The sequence below is a fragment of the Apteryx mantelli genome, chromosome 8 (genome assembly GCF_036417845.1).
Source record: "Apteryx mantelli isolate bAptMan1 chromosome 8, bAptMan1.hap1, whole genome shotgun sequence".
NCBI classification, from domain to species: Eukaryota; Metazoa; Chordata; class Aves; order Apterygiformes; family Apterygidae; genus Apteryx; species Apteryx mantelli.
The window spans coordinates 18,703,464-18,726,085 of record NC_089985.1 but is presented as its reverse complement, the minus strand read 5'-3'; the positions used below and the strand labels follow the sequence as shown (position 1 = coordinate 18,726,085).

The window sequence follows — 22,622 nt, the reverse complement described above, 5'->3', positions numbered from 1 at the left end:
GAAAAATTGTTTTTCTAGAGGAAAGTTTTCTAATTTTATGATGATTTTCAGTTTGTTTCCATTTTAAAATATCCAAATAAAAAACTCAAAAAAGTATAATGAAAATAGTCAGACCATTAGCTACAGTAAAAAGCATGTATCACTATAATAAAATGTGCGGATGCCCCTATAATCAGCAAAGCAACATAATTTAGATTAAACAAGAAAGCAGAGATTCATTTAAATCTTTTACTTCTGTTTCCAAATATTCAGAAAATGCAGCTTATTGTTGCAAATTACTTTTCTTTCTGTTACTTTCCTGCATTGGATGCTGCAACAGCAACCTGCGTTTCATAAGGCATCGTTTCCAACCAGCATAATCTATTCTCAGCAGGAAATATGCTCCACTTACTCCAAAAGTTGAGAACATCAAGTGTGCTTGTATAAACATGATATATCATAACTGAGAGACTTACTAGTACTTGGAATTTAGGCAGCACTTTACAGCTTCAAGGTGCTGTACAAACATTTAACTTATGTATTAATTAAATTTTCTAACTAGGGACATAACCTAGATTTAGTTAGAAGAAAGCTTTGGATGTAAGGAGCTCTGGTATGCAAGCTTGTCATGTTTACGTAAAAGACCGTACCAAGCTCTCTTAAAAGAGCCTCCCTATAAAACAAATAGGTAAACCCCCTCAAAAGATAGTCCACTATCCAAATCATTGTGTGAATGGTATCGCACCTTTACCGGGCTTTCCTCTTAGACTGAACTCTCTGCTTGTCTTGTGCAAAAGCAAGCTGACATGAACCATAGCCATTTTAAACAAACATTAGCACAGCATCTGGGAGGAATCAAAAAATGCTGAAAGCAACTCCCTGGTTAGGCTTTTTGATGAAAACTTAGTCTTATCTAGGCATGCATTTGTAAGAACTGCCAGCAACAGGAATTTTTAGGGTTTGTGACTGGAAGACTGTTCAGGTTACAAGATACATTTACAGTTAAAGGTTGATATGTGAGCCAGATAAGGAACTCACAGTTTAAAAATACCTAAAGGAAAAACTACATATGCAGCTGCATGCTGGAAATCAAGAGTCAGGGCTAGATCAAAGAGCCAACCTAACATCTGATCTCCAGCCCTGACCAACAGCAGGTGCTCTGGGAAGAAAAACCAAACACGTAATGACACCGCTCTGTATGCAGCAGCATGACGTGTGTCCCCATCCTGCATGGGCTCTGCTGCCACTCAGGCTCTCAGCCCAGCTGCAGGTGGGGAGAGGTAGGACAGGCATTTAGAAACTGCAATTCTGAGTGCAAAAGCCGGAAGCTGAAAATAATCAGCCACATGAAACCTAAAAGCCTTTGTAACAATTAAATGTATGCAGCAGTGTAAAAATGCTTATGGTCTAATACCACATCTATTGCATTTTAATAGCAAAGTTCAAGCAGAAAGTCTGTTGCCTTCAATGGACACCGGACTGAGCCTTTATTTTGTATTGCAGAAATACTGTGACATTAACATGGAAATATTGCAGTTGTGTATGTATGTAAATAGTAAATGTTGCCTTCAAAAGGCAAATCAAAAGCTTAGATGTCCACCTGGCTTCTCCTCAGTGACCAAAATAAGACTCCCATCAGCTTCACCAGACTTTGAGCTGAGTCTTTGAGACCTGAGAAGCTTCTGGTCACTGGTGGGCATAGTAACAGGCAGCTGCACTGGGAAGGGAGCTTGGACCTTCAGCTTGAGGTCTGCAGATGTATTTGACACCAATCTCTCTATATTCTCCCAGAGAAGCCAAGAAGCATTCCACTGAGGTCAGTGGAGCCTGGCTGAATTTTTTTTTTTTTTTTTTTTAACCTCTGTCACTCTGACATGTCCTCCCCTACTCTGTGAACTAGAATACTATGAACAAGTAGCTTCAGCACCACCGGTCTGGCTTCAGATATTTATATTCACACTAGGGAATATTTTCAAAGATTCAGTTAGGAATTATGACCTAGATTTGCAGAGATATTTAGATTTTTATTTCTTATTAGATGCTTAACATTTAGCAACATCAGCATCTTTGTTGCCCGTCTCCAGCAGGATTTTTGGTAAGAACCATTTACTTTGCAATTGAATTTTGCCCAGACTTCAAAACTGCTCCAAGTCAAACTTGGTACAGCTAAAATCATTTGTCCTTTATGAGCTTATGTTCTGACAACACAGGAGAGTAAAACTCTCATCTGATATAGGAATGTCTCTGCATCTTATTATTCTTTCATTGGCACATAGTAAATTGAGCTTTTGCAATAGCTATACAATTGGGAAATAAAGATAATTAAGAAACATAAAGCATGTCACTCTTCTTGAACCCAGTTGGAATCTTGGTTTTGTGTGTCTCTTGCATTAGGATTATGAGCCTAGCTTAAATCTGTATTCTCATAATTTTACATAATTGACCATTTGCAATCTTCTATAATCTAAAATGCCTAATAACTATGCACAGAAAGTGAGCCCTTTCCATAATATTTATAAATATTTCATATGAAATGGAGTTAATACAATTTATTTATAATGCATGGGAGTCTGCAGTGGGTTTATAAAAATAATGGGTGTTAACATGCAGTCATGATTTAATAATCAGAGACTAATTTCTAAAAAATATATGGAGAGCGGCTGGTTCCAGTAATTGGTAATAGGACTGAGAGGTGCAGCTATAGACAGTTTACTGAGGTATGGTTAATCCACTGTACAGGATGGCGCAAAGATGGCATTAACAAGAACTTCATCCCATTCACTCTGTTTTCCATATGTGCCAGGACAAAACGAGAATGGCTTCTCCAGAAATCCCCAGGGTGCTGGATGAATTCCCTCCCTCCCTCCCTCGGATGATGTCACACACATTATGTCACTGGGGTGGAATAACACCATCCAAGGGTGCCCGCCTTCTCAGGAAGCTGCTAAGGAGCCATCAAGCTACATCATCCATTAAACATCTACCAACTAATTGATTCAAAATTGTTAACAGGGTAGAAAAGTCTCTCTCTGCTCCACAGTAAATGCCTCTCTCTCTTATCTGATACGCTGATGTTGCTTAAGCAATTCCCACAGCCTTTTAGAGATCTACATTGCCGACAGGAGAGAAGTCTGTCTGCAAAAGGAAGCAGACGAAGTTACTGTACCAGCCTTAAAACATGCACACAGCTGAAATGGGTCTTCTGGTTTTCCTTCACTGAGAATAAGAGGATGCAGAAATTAGGAAGTGGATGCCAGTGATGGTGGATGCATGATGATGATAATGACAGGACCACACCTGCACTGTGACAACTATGTGCAACTAAATGCATAATCAGGAAAGAAATGTTACAAGTTAATGCCATCTATGATACACATCTTGATTCACTTCCCACGCTCTTTTAGAGCCCAGTGTATAGAAGAACAGAGAATAGCAATTGCCGGTGCTGTTGGATACTCATTGCTGCATCTGGGGGAGGGTGAGAGAACCTAAACATCCCTAATTAGTAAATGAGACCGTTCCTTCAGTCACACATACGCTTACTCCCTGCAGTGCCAGCCACACATTGGTTATTATTCATTACAAGACTCTAATCACAGTTTCTATGATGGTCCAGTGACAAAATGACATTAGATGCATTTCTTCACAATTTTTGCACTGCTCAGCATCAGTAAGCTGTGAAATGTATTAGAAAACAATATTTTTAATGACTTTATTTCAAAATACATTTCAGGTTATTCATGTTGAGAAATGCTTATCTTTTGAACTCTCAGAATGCTGGGCTGAACAAAACAGGGCCTTTAAAAAAACCAAAACAAAAACCTATTTCAGATCCCTGTTTTCAGTAGAACTTTTTTTGTAAGAATCCGAATGGAGTAAGCAGTTATTTAAGGGCAGCTGGGTTTAGTTTCTCAGAAGTAAATGGGTGCTCAGGCAATGACTTGTGACATGACATGGCACTAAATATTGCCATTCCCAATTGCAAAAGACCTGGTGTTTTCTGTTTGGTAAGATGCCTTGCATATTTATTTACAAGAGAATGTAATTACAAAGACAAAAGAAGCCTTAAGAACTAATATGAAATTATTCCCATAAGCAGAGTTACAAGCTTAAGCATCTGCAGTTATAAGCTGTACTGCCTCAAATCTCGTAAGTGTATTTAGTGTATGCTTTCCTCTGGCTCTCTATCCCCCTTGATCCATTTTGACCATTATTAGTGCCCATAATGTGTTGTTTCAACAGGGTCACTTTAGATTCCAACCAGACCAGCATGCTTTTATTTCCTGTAAAAATATCATTTAGCTCCATGCCACTAAATATCTACAAATGTAAAATAATATTTTTATGACTCTCTATAAATTATATATAAAATATTATTGCAATATATATTAGTCAAGTGCACAATGTTTCTTATTCTGGATACAATTTGTGATTTCAGCCATCAGGTGAAGAATATGAAAAACAAGAACAAATATTTTAGTTTATGTTCCCACATATATTGGTTGTTCTCTTTGTGCTCCACTTTTTCAACTACCGACCGTTTGTTCCTCATAATTTTAATCATCATTTTTCTGCTGAGGAAAAAATTACTCAGAGGGGCATTGCAAACTGGACAGCCAGAGGGATACACATAGCCAATACCTAAAGTCACAGCAAGAACTGAAGTAGATTCTGGTTGGAATTAAACACAGAGCAGGACTGGACACCAGTGGCCAGATTTACCTAGTGGAACAAGCATTAACGTCAAAAAATGTTCTTCCAGGTTTCAGCCCCTGTGGACCCAGCCCCAGCTCTGCAAAAAAAGCTGCTAGAATCCAAGGACGAAATGCAGTAGCTGGCCCAAGTGATGCACTGCAGGCTGCTTTCAAAAGAGCTAAATCTGGGGCTTGCTTCTCTTGAAATCAACTGTAACTTTGGCATCAATCCCAAATGGATACTCGATGCATCCCCTTGGCATTTAATCTCTGATTTCAGAAATTTTTTTCAAATCCTTTTTCTGTGTTTGCGTATAAGTCTAAAAACATTAAATTCTGCTAAACCATTTGCCTTTAGCAGGTCTTTTGTCCTTTCTCTTTCACCAGCAGACCCTGTCCATCACCTAATCTTCTGCTCTTAGCAAACTTTGGTTTCTGTCTGACCCAGTTTTGCTTTCCTGGAATTATTTGTCCATTGGAATTGGTTCATTTCTAGCTCTATTTTGTAAGAGAAACCTCAAAATACCCATCTTTTGTTTCCACACACGCTTTTGGGGAGCAGGGGACAGTGAGTACCCATCATTTTAAGTCCCAAAACCAGTGCTTGAACCTCACAATCCCTGGGCTCGGGGGACGGGACCCTTGCACGCACTTCTCTTGGGCAACAGCACCGTTGCAGCATACCAGATGTCCAGCAGATTTCCTTGTGAGACAATGGGCCAAGCAAACAAGGAACGCAGAATTAGAAGCAACTCCTAGCCATAGAAACCTAACTCGTAAAAGCCCTGGAGAATCACTCATTTCCAAAAACGAATCGAGTCTCCCAAGACGCCCTTCCCTTCTGCCTGAGCGCACGAGTCAGACATATGGTGGTGTTTCAGGCAGGCCAGACCCTCTTCTGCCTCACATCTCCAAGAGCTTCTTCATACCAATACTTTTGTTATGCAATAAAATAATAACGGTATATATTTTTAATGCAATACTTTTAATGCATTACTTTTAATGCAATAAAATAATAATGGTATATATGAGACTAAATTTGTAAATATTACTGATCAAACTTCAGATCAATAGAGGTTTTACATATGTGAGTAAAAATATGAAGTTTTAGTGCCAGCTTAAACCTTTAATCATTTAATTCATTTCTTAATTCATTCATCTTTCCTATGATCTGATCTATAGTTTTGGTTCTCCAGCACAAAAACTATTATTGCAGCAAATGTCACCATTTTAATTTGTAACCAATGTCCCAGATACATTCCATAAAATATTATTTTAATCTCTTAAAAGGAGAAGTGGAATTTTTCTTGAATTAATTGGACAGTCTTGCACATTAAGTACAGTAATAGATGTCTTCCAATGTAGGTGAAATTTAAAATATAAATAAATGTCTCACAAAGAAGATTTACCATTGTTCATATTGGAAAGTGAATATTTTGTACTCTCTGCACACATTCAGACACCATCGTAGAGTTAAGAAAGACTCACCAAAGGCCTTCTTCCTATTCAGCTTCAGTCTTACACTGACTGGTGGACATGAGCTGAAAGCCTGCATGCAGAGCTTGTCATATCCTATTTATATTAGATTTACGATTCTCACGACCCTGATCAAGTATCTACATAAAAGGAATATAATATTCTGAACTGACATCCTGCCACTTTTTTTTTTTTTTTTTTTTTTTTGAGCAAGAATGGCTACTTTTCCTCTTACTTAACTCTTCCCCACTTTCATCTTAGTTTACATGGGAAAGGACAAATTTTCTTCCTTGAAACAATGCCTACCTTTGCATTCTACCTTATGCCTGCGCTGAAAATACAGCTGGTGTTCTGTATTTAGAAGATTCATGTTGAATGTAAATTACACAGGTTGAATAACTGAAGACTATGCTACAGAAAGAATTGAACTACGGGCTTGAGAAAAATGTTTAACACGAGCCACTTAGGAAATAATTCATTTTCTACTGCAATCTGAAAGTTTCTAACATCATTCAAATGAGTGAATATTATGGCAAGTCAGTCTGCAGGTTGTCTTCTTCACCCTTTGTAACAGGGAAAATAGAAATTCTGCTAGTTCCCCTCCAGATATCCCTCATCTATTTATCGTCCCGCTATTGACAGATTATATACAACTGACAAGGGCTTTCTAATTACAATTTATTCTTATAACTTTTTTTAGTATCATCTGTTCCTTTCTGCCTGTTATACAGAGTTTATTGACTGTAGGAATCTGGAAATCCTGATATTTATGTTTAGGTAGCACCCAGGTCTGCCTGAGAAAGAAAGCCACTGGAGTCATCTTGGCCCTGACAGCTCTCCCTATACCTATAAGTGCATGTGCAAGAGAGGGCAAGGAAATACACTGGGCACCTTTCATAACCGGTTCACTATTACTCTTTGGAGACTTGGATTCCTATAAAAATGAACAAAAGGAGGAAACTTAACCCCTGCCCTCAGGTCTGCACGTGCCAAGGACCCTTGCTGAAAAAGCTGCCCTGCAGCACAGCTGACACCGCCAGGCTGCAGAGGTGGTGCCCAGGGCCCTTGGCATCTCCCCTAAAGCTTAAGGGCTGCCACCTAGGCCCTCACTGAAATTAATCCTTTCTAATTTAGAGCTCTTGTATGGGATGAACTCTGCAGATGCCTGTCTCATGCCCTCACACTAGAGGCACCACATGCTTAGAGCAAATACCTACTTTTATATGTCTTAAGCACCATGAATCCACATGTTTTTCTCAGGAATCCACCACCCAGTACCATGCATGGAGCTCTGGGTCATCTCCAGGGCTTTGGCTCACCCACCTCAGCTCCCTGGAGATACATTGCCACTTCTCCAGGGCTCAGAGCAGACAGACAGCCCCAGAGTTGATGCTACCTTCATTTATATAATCAATTGCCAAGTTACTTCCAGCTGCAGACTCAGGAGCCCTGATTCAGCCTGGGTTTCATTATCTTTTTGGCAGAAATACCAGCTCCATGCCAGAAATACTGCTGTAAGGACACCTTTAAAAAATTTTAAGCAATTCACATGATGCAAAACTGCAAAAAGTTGCAAGTGCCCAATAAACTGCATGATCCAAACTCACTCTAGTACTCTGCTTAAAATATTCAGAGCTAAAAACAAGAAAAAAATCCATGTAAGAAGCAAAAAGTTCTGGTAACTCGTGAGTGGTTAAAATCCAGCTTTTCTCCCATATTTGCTTTTTGCTCACAGTACAGGCACATGTGATAATTACCCATACGTATGTTACATGCCAGAACTTCTGAGGTTAAAGCAGAAGCTTTTGGATTAATGGGCAATGGCTTGACCTACAGTTGTGCTTTAAACTAATTTTTAGCATGTGTCTAAAATGTTAATCTGCAGCATACCATCCACAGGGTCAGTGGCAATTCCTTGACTCAGAACCAGTTCTGGAGGCCTGGGATACAGTTTCCCTTCTCTCGTCAGCTGTGGGGACAGCCCTGGCTCTGCGTGACCCCACCCCAGGGGCCACTGGCTGCGGCGGACAGCAGGAACAGAGAGGAGAAAGTAAGAATGAATGCGCGTACGCTTGCTGTTTAGGAGCTGAGTCCAGTGTTCTCTCTAGCACTAAAATAGTCCTAGTATTAGAATAATGACTTTGTCTGTAAAAAGGAACAATGCTGCAAATTACTATTGTTGGTAGCTGTTTGAATATAGATACATGGAGAGACATTTTTCTACTATAAAATCACACTGAAGACCTTTATCTACAGGGTACTCAGTTAATCATCTAACAAGACTTTGTTCCATCTCTGTTTTTCACAGTCAAGACAAATTTTTCCAATTCAGAATGATATATACCTGTTATTTTTACAAGTAAATGGATGAAGTTCATTTGTGTGAAGCTATACGATAGCTTTCTAAGAAAAGTCAAGAGCTTTAAAAAAAAAAACTAAAATAATTTGTAAATTTGTGCATGCAGGAACATAGGAAATTTATAATTAGACTAAATAATAAAGCATCTTTTAAATGATTACCTCCCAAACACCACAGTAAATAAGATAGCATTTTGAGAAAGTTTGCATGAGTGTACAGCTAAATTTGCAAACTTGAGCAAAAAATAAAAGTACCAATGAAAATTCTTTTCAATATCCTGTTATGTTCAGACATGCAAATCATTATTTCCTATAAAAACAAGCTGATGAAAACTTCAGAAAAAAAAATGAACTAATGCAGTCTACCAATTTGCCTAAAAAAAAGCCTCTCCCTCCAGTGTTTTGAGCTACAAAAATATCTATATTATTGTTTACATATATATGATATGAATTATGACTCAATCTGCTAAAATCTGTTTTGATGTATAGAACCTATGCTATAATATAATTAAACAGTTGAAGTGACCACACTCTTAGTAAGAGATTCAGCTTTTAAAATAACTAAAACACCCTTTGCTAAAATTCATCCCCACTAAGCTGTTAATTTGTAGCTGTCGAATTCTGCTCTGAGGATTATAGAGTGCTCTTCAAGTTGCTGCTTTACAGTGATACAGCAGCATAACTGACTTAATAGCAAATTCAGTCAAACAATTAATGTTTACATCATTTAAATTTGAAAACATAATTAGTGATCTTTTTAGTTACCTAAAACAGTTGGTTAGTGCTGCCCTTTACTGGTTCGTAATGGTATACCACAAATCAAAAATAATGGTTACCTGACAAAATGTGGTTCAGTCCTATGAAAGCTAAATGAGTATTCTTTATTTCTCTCCACAGGAGTTCTACACTCCTATGAAATGAACACCAAAATGCCAAAATTGCCTCTTCATAATCCAGTTTTTCAAGTAGTAAGTGCTTGTGTACTTATTTCTCCTTTTTATTTGCAGGAGTAGTTTCCAATACTGTCTTCTGCTGATTCTTCTTCTGTTTTTATCCCATGCCAGTGTGTTACTGTAATTCATTCATGAATGTTAAACTATGCTTTTGCTCCATGAAAGAAATTCATCAACAATAGAACAATGAAAATCATCTAATTACAATGACTGAAAATCATTGAGTATTTTTATTCAATATTAAAATATTGGTCTGATTAAAATTGTTACTAATGAATAATGTTTGTATTTATGTGTGAGCACATGTGTGATTCGGTATATAACCAGTGGCTCTTAATGCATTCCTTTTTTTCTGCTTATAATATAAGAGAAGAGAATATAACTGCTTCTTAAAAATGGTAGATGCAAACCTCATTGAATCCAAACTTTAAGCTTGATTTGGCAACTAAATTCAGGAGTGGCTGTTTGTTCAGCTAGCTATCACTGCCATAGTCCAAGTTACAAACCATGAAAGACACATGTCTTAATAAGGCCACTTTAAAAAAACAAAAGATATTTAGGATAATATTAACAGCTAGAAGATACCTGGCAGTAAATAGTTAATTACTGTTAATTATTATATGTGCAAGCAGAACTTTAGATGAGCAACTCAGATCAGAGTAGTGTTAGGTTTCATACGTAAATATAAGAAGCAGTCCCGACTCAAAGACCTGACAAATCTAGCCACTAAAAACAAACTCACAAAATATTTTTAAAATGCAGATTAAAAGACGGAACCTTCATTTCAAAAACAGGTTCAATATTTTTGGACAAATAATCTATTCTTTGTTAAAATATATTATGTTTAATATTATACTTGTTTGAAAAATGCCTTAAGATTGCATGAGTGCTGACTATTTCTGTGGAACATTTCATTTTTAAAAGCCTTTTTGCAACACAGAAAACAAAACACCTTTGCTGTGCATGTTTCTGATGAGCTGTATTTGCAGCTGTGCTTCGTTGTCACCCATTTGGGCGACCAGGCTCAGCCGGGACGAGGCTCAGTGACATGAACCGCCGTGAAGGAGGTGCCTAAATGAAGGCGTAAACAGAAAGCGAGCTGAGCAGAGGGAAGTTCAGGAGACTGGGAATTTTAATTTTTTTTCCTCCAAAGCCACTTGGCCAGTAGTGTTGAGGGAGTTTGTCACTGCAGAAACGGCTGAGCCGGTCCAGCACAGTTACTCTGAAACCATCCTTGTTAGCACACATATTTTCATTTGATTAACAAGTTTTAATCTATATAGACATAAAAACTATGAAGAGTTTTAAAACAAACTAATAATCTGTTCCTTTTTCCATGCCTTGTTACTCCTCTGATGTTAGCATTTCACTAACTTTTCCATAAACATAAGCTCAGCCTACTCTATCAAGAAGGCTATCTCCAGAGGAGCTTAGTGAACCCTGGTTACATATGGTTTAATTGAAAACATAGGCAAACTACGTTGTCTCTTGTACCAGAAATGAATATTAAAATATGATCTAGTTTGCTACCTCCCCCCACTACGTAAGCACGGGGTTCATTAGCACCGCCACAACTTTCCTAGCAGACTGCTGCTGCCTGTGCTAACACAATAACTAATAGCAGTAATATTGTCACCCTCGATGCAGGCCAGCCATTAAGAGCCAAACAACACAAATATTTTGTCAGTAGGTTTCTCAACTATTGCTGGCTCCTGGGAAATGCTGAAACCTAAAAATACTGGGCTCTGAAGGCAGTAATCAGGGAGGGAAGGGTGCATCTACATCTGCTACCCCGAACCTCTCCGAGATCCTCGCTCTGTACCGGCTAGCGGCAGCCTCTGCCAAACGGTGCCAAACGGAGGAGTAACTTTGACCCGAAGGAGCTCGTTTTCTTCTTTCCACAGCAGGGAGGAGGAAGGATTCTGTTATATCTCATTTTCCCTTCATTCAGTTGCTGGGATTTCCCACACTCTTGTCTATCTTTACATTTCGCTTTAGGTACAGCTGCAAAGATTTTGATATTAGCCACATCTCTTTTTTAGTAAGTATTGACTATTTTAGTTTTGAAAAAATATGTGAAGAAACTATTTGTTATTTTCAAAGGAAAACATTGAGTTTAATGGTATATCTGTTCACAGAACAAATCACTAGTGATTGAAAAAGGAATGTATGCTACCACTTTGTTTAAGTCATTTAGAGCACAGAAAGACCACTTTGGCAGAAACATTTATGTCTACATGAGATTAGATTTTGCATTTATTATGGGCATGTGGCATATTATTAATTATTAACACCAAAAATAAATGTTTATGTTTGCAGAAAAACAAGCTGCTAAATTCTGAAAAAATATTGTCAAGGATTTACACATTGTGTCATGGCTGTTATGTAAATGGAAACAGCAGAGTTTCAGTGTTTATTATTAGAACAAAACATTTTTCACTAGGCAGCGGAAATCCAGGCTTTAATTTACGCGCATCTCTGAATCAACAAGTTTGATACTTAAGAACAAGCCTTTGTGTATTAAATAACTGACTTTGCCTTCTCACTGAGAGCCTAACTCATGGAATTCCTTTGCCCTCACTCCCCAGTGAACTGCAGGAGAATTAAAAAACACTTCTCCTGGTAGATCTGAAAGGGTTCATTTTCTATCCCAGACCCAAGGAATGAGTAATAACGTTCCACGCTCTGCCAGCAGGAAACAATGAGATTCAAATGAAAAACCATGCTTATTAGACGGTCTCTCTCCTAGATTTCATACATAACCAACTTCAAGATTTCAGGCTAAGGTATCCTGCACAGAGAAGCTCTCAGCTCTGAATCGAGATTGGGAAAGATCTCCTTACCCTCTAAGGAGAGAAAGTCGTTGTCAAAACGCGTGGAAATAAAGGAAGGCACAGAATGGCAGGCTCAAATATCCCTTTCCGGAGCGAGCGTCGGTGCAGGCACATGCTCCCAGGTGGCCCGGCAGATCCGCTCCCACGCGGCTGGAGGCTCCCACGCGCTGCTGGCCTTGACCAGCCTCTCGTTTCGACCTGCCGGTGCGGCAGGGCTCAGCGCTGGACAGGGGCTGCCGGGGGTTTCTATTCTGCCGTCCACCCTGCTCAGCAGAAACCTTCTGCAAATTACACTGGGATGGAGGTCTCAGAGACAGGGGTGACATTTTTGGCAGGAGCGTCTCCGTCCCCTGTCCTTGGGCTGTGTTGAAGCTCAAGCAGTGGCAAAAGGCTGCTCAGGGAGATCTGTGGTTTTGCTACCTTGCTGAACAGACTCAGGATTTGTCCCTTGCTTGCACAAATGCAGAAACCTTTTGGTTTTGTCATTTATCTCAATACAGTTTTCCAGTCTTTCTGCTGGAAATGATGCTGCTGGAGGCACTAAAGGTGCAAGCCCAGATCAACATTCAAATCCTTGCCAATCAATTGACTTTACAGGAGGTTAAACTACTATGGGCGAAACAGCAATGAAGTGGACAGACCAGCTCGGCCTTTGGGAAAATTTGCTGTAGCTTGGTGATTTCTGCCCCCCGTCTCAGCTCAACAGGGGTGGCAGGGCAGGGGAAAGCCTACACTGCTCCTCCTCCTGTCTCGCACACAATTTGCCAGCTGCTTTACAAAATCTCCGTCAGCTGACCTGACTGTGAAAAGAGGTCAGAAACACGTAAGCAGTGTTTTGGAGCAGCAGAGCAGCACAGAGAGCGGGCAGGGGCTGCACCAGGGGAGCAGGGGAGCACGAGGCTGTTTTAACCCGAGGGGCTGTCCCCCTCCAGTGGCACAGCCCTCCAGAAGCAGCCGGACGCTGCCGCCTCTCGCCGACGTCCCTGCTCCGCTGGGTAGGGCCTTGAGCCCAACCGGGACACTGCCGCCATCCAGCCCAGCCTCTGTGTTGCGAGGTCAGGACTCAGGCACCGCGGCATATCATAGCTGAATATTTCACTTTGGGCCTCAAATATTGATCCACTGCGATGCTGTTTTTAAGGCAGTGAAGCTCCCTGCATCTCTAGACAGATCCCCAAAGGCACCTGCTACCTCAGGCTGCCACCACATCCAGGGCAGGATTCCCATGTCGTGGAGAAATGCATTAATAAGAACAATTCTGCTGTATCATTAGAGGTCAACGCAGACTGGAGCAGGTAATAAAAGGTTCATAATGGCACATGAGGGGATGCACTAAATGTCCAAAACTCAGCTTGAAATCATGCAAAGCTTGATTAGGTTTGGACTTTGTTAAAAATTCACACTTCAGCTGTTGTTTCACTGAGAAGTTTGCATTCAGGGATAATGCTTCTGTACTAGCAACTAGCATAAATTATACCTGGTAGCACATAGTACCCTAATATGCATAGGACCTCCCATACTCAGGCCACTAATCAAAACTTAATCCATTTCCCTGATTCTATGAAGGGGCAAAACCAACTATTACAGAGAGAAGAAGTATTTCTTACTTCTTCATACTGAGAGGATGTAAGAAATAGTGCTGTAAGCACTTCTAGGATAACATATTCCCAGTGTTGTAACTTCCGATCCTTCAGTATTTAAGGACTGGCTTAAATCTTAGTTTTTGCAAGTTTTACCCCAGTAAAGCAGGTAGTGGACCTGCAATAGTCTATATATTTTTAAATATTCTACTCAAATTTTGGTTGACCTTATTTTCCTTCTGAGTATCAAATCTGCTTTTGGAATCCTGCTAACATCTAGTTGCCAGATACGGTGGTGGTGAGCTCCACAGTCCATGCAGACGTGGCCAGTCATTGACCACAACTTGTAAAGGGACTGGCAGAAATTCAGTACAGCATTGCATGCAAATATTTTGGCTTTGATTATAAAGGCATCATCCTTTCTACATTTTACTCTGGCTTACAACACCAATAAGCATAAAAACAAAACAGGAAAGTCGCACCTGACTGCTGAATTCCCTCTGCTTTTCCATCTCTGCAACAGCCTTTGACAAAGAATTAATTCAGATCCATTTTTCCTGATGAGCTTAAAATTTGGCTGGGAAGTTTGGCCACATTCTCAGACAGGATTTGATTTTTGGCCATGATTCCTACACATACAGCATATCTAATCTCAGAGTTGGTGACAGTGCATTCGAACCAGGTGCTCAAGCTCTGGTGTAGAAGAGGCTAATATCATTAGTGCAAGAACTTAATGATGTTTGACATATCAAATGACTCGGCCCTGCTTTTTATCCTTGCGGGCAACGACTCCTCTCTGCTAAGCGGTGGTCTCAGCAGACAGGCCAACAACTCACCACCGAGGGCGGAAAGCTTCGAGCGTCATCCAACAGGTGAGGCTTAGGGGTCTTTAACTGAGCAGCGAACTTGCAGCCTCGCCACGTGCAGCGTGCTCAGCGCTGCTCCCCGGAAGCGGTGGCAGAAAGCACACTACTACTGACAGAATTATTTTTAATGCGAAGAGCTATGTTGTCTCACATGAAAAGGAGGCTTATTCTCCTAATTCAAGTATAAAGCTAGAGAGCCCTTCTAGAGCGCCCCAACACACGCATGGTGCATCTTCTGCCAACAGCCAACCCAACCCCACCCTGCGGACAGCCAGACCCATCCCATCAGAGGTCACGGCGTGGGAAGTCACCAGTAACTGCTATAGGCGGCAGGGCTCGCCCATCGCAGTGAGCTGCTGCAGTGACTTGGCTCAGTACGTACAGCGTCTTATATGCTGTATAGCTATCCATCTGTCTTTTAATTAGGGAAACAATCCATTTGTTCTGGCTGCAGTGAAAGTCTGCCCCTCTCCTTCGCAAGAAGCCTTGTAAAGGAGCCTTGATGCCTGACATGCTTAGGGTTAAAGTGGAAAGAGAAAATTACTCATTTTCAGCTTCCTATCCTTGTATACCAGGTTAGGGACAATTTCCCCCTTCTCCTCTGCACTGGGATGCTGCAAACAGACCAAGAAATCTTCTTGGGGGTGGGAAAAAAAAGCGCAATGGCGTTTGCCCACCCCTCTGTTTGCTCCTGCCTTTCCCATACAAACTGCCATTGCATGCAGGCAATATCTGTCCTAGCACAGCCAGAGAAACAGTGCAAAGCGCTAAACAACACCTCTGCCCACAAAGAGAAAGTTAGGAGAAATTGGAGTGGGTCTTCTTGAATTTTCTGGTTTAACTGTCTGTAAGCGGAAGAGAAAAATGTCTTTATCAGTGGAACATGCCAGTTATTTACACAGTCTACCAAATTCCACAGCTTCAATAGAGAATAAGAGTAATTACTGTTACTGTAGCAGAGATCCGTCGCCCAGTTTCATTTGGTTACATCCTGGCATTGCAAATTTCCAAATCTTGTCATCCAAGTACACTGGGACTGTTGCCTACATAAACATGTTTAACTCTTCTTAATATACAAAATACACAGATAAACAAAAAAATACCGCTCCTGAGCTTTCACAACACAGCTAATGAGCAACTGTCCAGAGTTGATACCTGGAGTTGGCCAAATTCTGTAACCAGATATTTGCCAGGATTGAGCACGGTTCCTATATGGGATTTACTAATGATTATTATTCTGGATACTGTTTTATAACCTGGAGAAGTCTGAAGGGCAAAAACTGGGCACGTCTTACATTTAAATGACCAAAGTGGAGAGCGTGCCGAAGGACATCAGGCAGATGGAGCAGAGTATGGGGACCAGGTCAGAGTTCTCACATCTGTCTTGAACCCAGAATGATCGGTACTAGGAGGACTGTTACAGGAGAGCAACAACAGTGCACCAGCAGAAATGATATTTTCTTTCTGTTTTGTGGCAATTTTGGATTGTGGTCAAATGGAGGATCTGTGCTTTTAAGGCACCTCCCGGCACTGTGGAGCTCTAGGATGCCTCTATTTAAAAAGACACGGAGAGCAAGGCTCCTGTGTTCAAGGCAGGGAACTTGAGCGGGTGGAAGAGCAAAATACCAAAACCCAAGTTGCAGTGCAGCAGGGCGTTTGCGAGGCGTTCAGGTCAGCCTACGTGCGATCTGGTTTTGGACGGCAGCAACATTTACTCATGTTCTCCGCTTAAGCTGTAGCATTATTAGACAGGAATGGGGGGGGGGGGGGGGGGAAGGGGCAAAAAGAAAGAGAAGGAAAGGAAGACGAGCGGCTCCAGCGGGGAGGGCGCGCCGCGGCGGCGCTGGACTCGGCGGAGCCGGCTGGGGCTGCGGCGCGGCGATGGGCGGTTCACCGCCGCCGCGGGAGCGCGGGACCGGCAGGGCCGGGCTTGCGCCGCCGGCCGCAGGCGGTGCCGGGCGCGGTGCCGGGCGCGGTGCCGGCGCGGGCGGCCGCGGAGGCGCGCGGCGCGGCGGCGCGGGGCGGCGCTAGGACCGCTCGGAGCGCGGGTCTGGAGGTGGGATGAGGTTTGCGATCCCGCTACTCGCCGGCAGTTGCGGATCGCTCTTAAGTGAAACGTCCCCGCCGCCGCCGCCGCCGCCGCCGCCGCCCCGCGCTCGCCGCCGCCCCTGCCCGCCACTTCAGGAGCCGCTGCGCGCCCGCCCGCCCGCCCGCGGCAGCCCCATGCGCCGCCCCCGCGGCCCGCAGCGCGATGCGCGGGGCGCTCCGTGACTCGGGCGGCGGAGCGCGGCCAGGACGCCCCGGCGCCGGCGGCGGCGGAGCAGCTCCGCGGCGCCGCCGCTCCCTGCGATGACCCGCGGCGCTGCCCGGCCCCGGTCCTGGCCCCGGCCCCGGCCCGGCCCCAGCGGCAGCTCCGCGCCCGCCGCCGCCGCGCCGCCTCCCCCGGCCCCGGCAAAAGTTTAACGCCGAGAAGTGCCCGCGTCCGGCGGCGGCTGCCCCGCGCACCGCCCGCGCACCGCCCGCGCCCGCCGCCAACTTTGCCGGGGGGCGGCGGCGCCGCGGCCCCCATGCCGCCGCCGGGGCAGGGGCAGGGGCAGGGGCAGGAGCCGCGGCCGCGGCGCGCCGCCCCGCGCTGAGCCGGGCCCCCGCGCGGTGAGTACCGCGGCCGCGGCGGGAGGGGCTGCGCCGCGCGCGGCGGGAGCGGGGAGCGGGGAGCGCGGAGGTGGCGCCCCGCGGTGCGGGGCGGCGGGGGGCGCTCGGCTCCGCTCGGCTCCGCTCGGCATGCGGGCGGTGCGCGGCGCGGCTGAGCGCGGCGCGGGCGGGCGGATCGGCGCGGGCCGCGCGCCCCCTGCCGTCCGCGCGGCGCGGCGGAGCGCGGCGGAGCGCGGCGGGGCGCGGGCGGCGGCGGCGGCGGCGGCTCCGCGGCGGAGCGCGGCTGCCGCGGGAGCCACAGGTGCCCGCGCGGGCGGGGAGCCCCGCCGGGGCGGCCGCGGCGCGGGGGCGCGGGGCGCGCGGGGCAGCGCCGCGGCGCGGAAGGGGTCCGGCCCTGCGAGCGCTTCCCGGCCATGAATAAAGATGTTTCTATTCGGGGGCGAGGAGGGATCAAAACCCCGCTTGAGAAAAGGGGGGGATTGGTGCTACGCAGGGCAGCCGCATTCGCCGAGGAGAGACGACGGCTCGCCGTTCAGCCAGGAAACAATTCCCTCCCTTGAATCGGAAATTACAAATAATTTTTCTAACCATTCAAAAGAAAAAAAACCCAAAACAAACCCCAAATGATAGTGAGCAGTGCAGAACGGCTAAATCCGCTAAAACAGATGCTCTTGTACTCTCAAAGCTGGTACATGTGGATTTCTGGCCTCTGCTGAATATACTTTTATTGTTACACAATCAACTTTTTACCAGTATGCATTTGATGCACTAGGAGCCAGCCTTACTTTTGCAAAGATGTTAGCAAAGACAGCAAATGAAATAAATAGTGGAGGTGCTTTTAAGAAGGGAATAAATCACTGTCGTGCCTAAGGATAATGCAATTCCGAGACTCAAAACTCTGGCCTAGGTAGCCAATCAAAAGGAAGGAAATTGCAGTACTACTTCTTCTTTTTCCTTTTTTGAATGGATTTGGGGGAAAAAGGGGGTTGATTTCTGGCATATTTCTGACCCTTCAAAGGATGTTTACCAGACAGTTTCCAGCAATTAATGCCAATAGTCTAACGTCTCATGGACTTAGTCATCAACGCTCAACCCTGTGACATTGATAAGAAGTGGAAACAACTTTCTAGCTACATATGTAAAACCTGGCAGTAGCACAGACCAAATTCAGGGTCCGTTAGACTTTTATTTTTATTTGATTTTGATGCTAAGAACTTAGATTTTCATCAGGCTTTAAGAAGTCCTCTTCAGCTCACACCACAACTTGAAAGCTTAGCAGCCCTATACACCAGATTATGCTTTTTGACAAAAGCATGTATTATGTTATTTGTCAAAAAACAAAAAAAACCAGCCATCCCAAATACTAACTTAAGTTCTGAGAGGAAGAACTTGCAGAACAAATTAATTTTAGGTACAGAAATATTTTAAGCCAATAAGCCACAATTTTAAAGATTCTCGAGTAAAATCTTGAAGCAGCTGCAAACTACAGTGTTAAAATTTAAATATCCCAAGTGCTTTTACTCCACATGCTGACTATTGATGATACCCTGCAAGTAACGGTAGTGTTAGTGTGCGGGGTCGCTCATCAAGGAATGATGCTGGAAACCTAAAATATTTTTAAGTATAGTGCAGAATCCCAGCTTTTGCTAGTAGAACTCTGCATTTTATTTTCTTCCACCAATAGGTATTGACATTTTAAATTCCTCCTGATACAAAGAAATTTTCTTCTACTAAATAGTTAAATAAGCTAGATAAAAGTAGAATTTGAACTTCTTTTGGTGCAGCATCTGAGTCCAAAGGCAGTCTAGGAATCTTTTGGAATATACTATTTTATATCCAAATATGATAGAAATTATGGATTAAATCATTAAATACAGGTTCCCATTTTGTTTGCCTAGATGAATAATTCTGCATTTATAAAAAGTGATGGTACTATTTTTAAATCGTGGGGCTTTATATGTACTAGGTTCTCAAGATTTCTAGGTATAGCAAAGTAATTTTACTAAATAGTGTAACTCTCAGCTATGAGGATTAGTTCTGTCTTAGTAATACACATGCTATTTTATAAATTCTAAACTACCTATAAATAATTAATAAATGAGGTAGAGGCAAATGATCTTCTTACCTAGACTTGATTAGGTGTATTCATCTGCTGAAACTGTTTAGAGATGCAAACTTAAAATATATTCCCTTAGAAAAAAAAATTCTGTAGATCCCAAATGTTGTCAGATCACCACCAACATTCACGGAATGAGTTTGTGATTTTGGCCATTTTTCTCACGCTGTCAGTCACTGGCATGCATTGCTAATGATTATTTGACTCTTTTACTCATATGCGGTGGCAGTGTATGTTTTATCAAATGTTTGCTCTGTAAGAGAAATAAGCACTTGTTATTTTATTATATTCTCCGCACACCTGCTGGTTCTTGAAAAGGGACGGCAGGAAATCCACCCCCCCCCATGCGTACAGTAAGTTTTCGACAGGGACCTTGTGCACGAGGAGGGCTGCAGAGCGACTCGCTGATGCCCTTTACACCGAGCGAAGGATGGGGGGAATTTCCCCTGTGCTCAGAGCAGGCAGAAGGAGCTGCGATTGCTGATGAGCCCTCAAACGAGCAGGGGTTCGATACCAATATTAATTCTGTAGAGATGCATTTTAGCCGATTTATGGAGCAAAGGGTGTTTGATCAGGTTGCAGAATTAAAATGCTGTGTGAGGTCTGACTGACAGTTTTAGCCACCTGGAAAAAGATGCATGTGCGTAAAGCCGCCTTTACAGCCGATTTTAGTCTGGGGATCAGCTGCTCGCCTTTCTTCCTAAACATATGCTGCAGCCAGCTATAAGGTATTCATTGCAGCCTAAACGTCCACCCCTTTGCATACAAAGAGGTGCCCGGGGAGAAGGCAGAGACGCAGCAGTGGCGCAGGCACCGCGGATGCCCAGGGAGCGCCTGCGGGCTTGCGGGCTGCAGGGGAGATGCGCGGCACGGGCGGAAATTCAAGGCCCTGCGTGTTCCGCGCTCAGTGCCGCTCTTGCCCCGCACAGGGTGTCTCCAGGAGCAGCGTGCACCGCGCCGCGGGTCTGAGTGCGCAATCCCTCCTTCCAGCAGCCTGCAGCTACCTTGCCTGAAGTCAGAAAGGTGTCAGTCCCCGTCAGACCCCGCGGACCCGTTTAACACCCCAAATGTGGGACTAGACGGTGAACAGAGAGCTACGAGGTGCGGAGGACGGGGACGCTACATAGTAGTTATTACAGATTTGTTTGATTCTTTTTACTTTGTAAGGTCAAATGTACATGTATTATTGAGAAAAAAATTTTCTGCTTTATTGCCCAGGGTATAGCTAGAAGCTTAGCGCTATGCTTTAGAAATGTTATTCTAAACATTTTTTGCAGAATAATTCAAATTTATATAAGTCTTTAGAAATAGGCCACTAAAACGTAGAGCACACATAATGAGTGACTCTGCAAGAATAAATATAATCAAGACAAATTGTATAGCTCTGTTAGAAAAACCCCAATAGCGCTTAGCATATGATCCTTAATGTGCTTTGGTCAATATCTTTCTGTGTATCAATGGAAGCTCATTAAAAGAAGATATTGCAGACTAACTGAGCCATGCCGTATTAGTTCTTGCCAAAGCTTGACATTTTTAATACATTAATAATATGTCTGTAATGTAATGGAAAACTATTAATCAGAACTGGTTATATGCCAGAAATTTAAGCTATAATTGGCTGCTTCTTGTCAGGAATGTCTGTCGTACAGTTCTACATCTGCCTAATGCTCAAATGTCTTGCACTCCTCTGCACTTTTTCCTTGTCAGTGCACTAAATTCGATCAATGTTATAGTCTATAATTCTGTGTAACGACCATCATTATGACTCTGACTTACTTTAATGAGAATTCGTTATATGGGAAGTATTTTAGCACAGTGTGTTAAGATAGCTGCTTGTTTCACATTATTCTAGTCCTATCCAGTCCTATTTATTTGTAGATCATAGTCTCAGCAGTTACAAAAGGTTATGGATAACTGAAGAGCTAGCAATGAAAATATTAAAGAAAGCAAATCTATTTTTGCCTGAATGTAAAGGCTTATGGCTTAAGGATAATTAAACCCAGTAACATCTTATTTCCATACAGAAACATGACACTCACCTATTGTTTATTCCAACTATGACCAAGCCTTCTCCAGTACAGAGTATGTCTTGATTTGTCACAATAAATTTAAAATAATTTGCAGGTTTTGAGTAAGGTCAAGGGATTCTTTTTTAACAGAGCAGTTGTTTCCCTTCTGGATTATGACTGTTCTATTTAAGCTATTTTTTTTTTCTTGCAAAATAGTAAAATATATTAGAAAGGACTAGAAAGGAAAAGTGTGATGTGTCTCTAGAAGAACACTAAAAATGTTCTCTGAATTACTGAACTTGTGTATTCCAAGATAATAAGTAAATATTGCCACTGAAAACAGAAAAGAATGCAAGGTTGTTAATAAAGCTATGGTACCACCTGATGTGATTCTTAAAAGATTAATTTAGTCTTTGATATTTCGGCTTTTGTTTCAAATTCAGATTTGAAGCTTAAATATATTTGAGCTAATTGAGTTTTATTACTGCATGAAAATTCAGATATTCTGTATGTATTCTGATAAAATATATCACAGTTGTATGGTAATATTTGATAAAATGAATATAATGGAAAATTGCATTTACGTCCATACGGCAATTATTGTAAATTACTTTGCTATGGAAACACAATTCAACCATCTGTTGGCATTTCATAGTGTCTGTAGTTTAGCTCAGTTTAAGATGGTGCATTATTTAAATATGGGGAGGCAGTTTGTGAATAGCTTTGAAGATAAGTTTTGCTCTTTCTTGAAAACATGTATTACCAAAGCAATATATTAAGGAGCTCACCCAGTTACATATTCTTTTCCAATTTTATGTGTAATAGGAAGGTTCATGACACTGAGCATAATTTAAAACTTAAAACAAACTAAGTGAGCTACAGACTGTGGTGCCTTACAGTTGTTTCTGAGCATCTGTCTAAAGCGCTCACGTGGATTTTAGAATCGGGATAGAAAGAGTGGAGAAATGCTGTAGTGGCTCACAAAAATCGTCCGCCTGCGGGAGCCCGGTGCTACTCCCCAAGTCAGCGCCTGCCCTGCGTCTGCAGCTGGGGCCAGCTGACAGCAGCCACGCAGGCCCGGGAAATGAGCTTAAATCTGTAGTCC

General features: G+C 42.8%; 1 protein-coding gene across 3 annotated transcripts in view; it reads left to right on the top strand.

The window, feature by feature from the left end:
* The first annotated feature begins 17,317 nt into the window (after nucleotides 1-17,317).
* Nucleotides 17,318-22,622, top strand: part of NTNG1 (netrin G1) — a 161,860-nt gene continuing 156,555 nt past the window's right edge. For 2 of the 3 annotated variants that reach the window (XM_067300823.1, XM_013961034.2), the window contains exon 1: nucleotides 20,484-20,609. The gene's annotated coding sequence lies outside the window, so the exon portion shown is untranslated. Of the gene's footprint in view, nucleotides 17,393-20,483; nucleotides 20,610-22,622 lie in introns of those variants that run through there. The other variant, XM_067300824.1, reaches the window with a different exon arrangement.